Genomic DNA, 2,751 nt, shown 5'->3' on the forward strand with positions numbered 1-2,751 from the left:
TGTGTGTGTGTGTGTGTGTGTGTGTGTGTGTGTGTGTGTGTGTGTGTGTGTAAGTTATGTGAATCTGTGCAAGCTACTTATGGGTCAGCCTCTGACCTTCATTTATAAAGCTGGAAATAGAGACCTCTACCTCAAGATTCCTGTAAGGGATAAATAATATACTTGCTTTTAAGCAGATTTTATCAGTTTTCTGTGTGTTTTTGTATTTTTGACTTTATCCATTATTCATAAACAAAAAACTCCTGAGAGATTACCATTTTACATATAGGAATGCTGGTTTTGTGGTTTCCACATAAAGGGGAACCACTGCTTTGAGTGTTTTGTAAATGTCGTTTTGATTTTGTTGCTGTTGTTAGTACCAAACACTATTCTATCACCGTCAGAGGACATAAGCTTTGTGAAAGCCAGTCTTTGGAATATATTAAGGCATTTTTTTTTACTTAAGATTAGGTTATAATTTTAAATAGATTTTCTATGCATGATGAGATCTGCATTTTCAAAAGATAGAAGCATACTCCTATCTGTGTATTTTCACATCTATCTGCATACCAAATTATCCTATTCAAAGTGTATATCTCGTTCTCCAAAGCCTACATTTTCTATTTACTTTAGAGAAGCCTATTAGATGCCCTACTATGACACTAAGTTTTATAAATTTGTCCCTGTAATTCTATTTTTTTTTATGTTTACACCTATGTAACTGTGTCACTGATCACATCTAGGGATATGGCGGTTTCACTACGTTCACATTGTTGTTTATAAATGTTACTACATTTTATGTATGTGTGAATGTGGATGTGAATATTTGTGTGTGTGTGTGTGTGTGTGTGCATGTGTGTATCTGTACTTGTACATGCCTGTGTCACATTATGTGTGTGGAGATCAGAGACACAATTCATGGGAGTCAGTTCTGCTTCATGTGAGTCTTGAAGAGAGCTCAGGTCATCAGACTTAAAGGCAAGCATCTCTCCCGCTAAGTCACCTTGTACACCACAGCATTGTTTATAAGTTCTGTTCATGTTGCTACACTGACATGTATGTGTGTGTTCATTGACTGTGTGTGTGTTTGTGTGTGTGTGTGTGTGTGTGTGTGTGTGTGTGTGTGTGTGTCCTAGATACAGTGTATCATTTTATACTGGTACTTTTTACTTAGGTATTCCCTAACATTGGGACCTATAATTTTTCCTGCAGTTTTCACTTCCGCAAACAGCACTGTAGGAACACTCAGGTAAATTCTCTTTTTTATTAAAATATTACATCATTTTGTCCATTCCCTTTCCTCCCTCAAACCCTTACCGTGTGCCCCACTTTGCTCCCTCTCAAACTTACGGCCTTCATATTTCTCAATTGTTGTTACATCTGCATGTGTAAATTTCTAAATATATAAATATATAACCTGTTACTTGTACATACATGATTTCAGGGCTGACTGCCCGGTATTAGATAACCAATTTGGGAGCCCCTCCCTGGGGAAGACTATACTCTCCCCCACTGTCAGTATTCCTCCTTCCCTGTAGTTCTGTGCCTAAGGCTGAAACCCTGGAGAGCTCCCCTTTCTCTGATAACATGATGCTGGTTTAGGTCTCTTTTAGGCAGCCATGATGATGAGAAGCCATGAACAGCCATCTCTGTCACTCTCTTTTGACTTAGAATAAGAATTTTTTATGAGTGACACTGTTGCATGGTAGAATATCCATGAGTTTAGTTTCAGTGACTGGATCAGTTTGTCACACAGCATTGGCCAGCCCTAGTTTTGCAAGCTGTAAAATGGCGGCTCTGTTGTCTGGCTTATGTTTCTCAGGCTGCTAATAACCAAACATTCTTCCTTCATTGCTGTGTGCTTACTTGGGACTCTTCTCCATGACTTGATTATTCATGTGTTTTGCCAAGTTTGCCCATTTCCTCAGGATTTGAACCCTTCTTGTTCATTCTAGATACTAACATATTGATAATTTTAGATGTAAAGAAGAATTTTTTCCCATTCTTTTTCCGATTTTGGGTTTTTCTATCATCCTTAGTGGAATAACCCATCAGTTTTTTACAGAGAGCCATAGAGTTGGCCCAGCCTAGCTGCCTTGAGAGTTGTGCATCATGTGTCTTTCAGGTTAAAATTCATAGCTCCTGGGGTACAATGTGCCTCCCAATTCCTGAGAGACCTGTGCACACCCTCAGCCAATGAAGCATTCTGTTCTTCTGTATGTTCTCAAGGAAACATGGAAACTCTGCAGGACATCTGGTCTTAGCCATTAATCTCGTGTACCCTGCATAGCTTGAAAACATCATGTCTCGCAAACTACAAATGTATTGATCCTGCGCATTGCCATTATATCATGTTTCTGATAAAAGTATCAAAAGTCTAATTGCTCTCAGGAAAATTGCCACAGCTTAAGTTTTGCCGTGGATCTTCCAACCAACCTGGTTTTTAATTCTTTGGAGCTACCAGGTGACCTTGGCCTGGTAAGTGAGCATGGGCAGTTACAAACCTTGGCATAGATTTTGCCTTCAGAAACTTTTCTGCAGTGCCTTTCTACATGCACTCCAGTACTTTCACCCACTGGTTTTATGCTATGTTCTTCCACTGAGATATATAGGCCTTCTAAAGGGCAAAACCTCACTCATTTTTCCTCAGGTGAGTGACTAAAACAATTTTCCTAACACATCTATAAAGCCAATAGGAATCTGCTTAAAGAAGAAGGGTAGAAGGGAAGGGGGAGGATTGTGGAAGGGGTGACAGGGAGGGGGACAGTGAGT

The sequence above is a fragment of the Mus pahari genome, chromosome 18 (assembly GCF_900095145.1).
Source record: "Mus pahari chromosome 18, PAHARI_EIJ_v1.1, whole genome shotgun sequence".
In the NCBI taxonomy this organism is placed as follows: domain Eukaryota; kingdom Metazoa; phylum Chordata; class Mammalia; order Rodentia; family Muridae; genus Mus; species Mus pahari.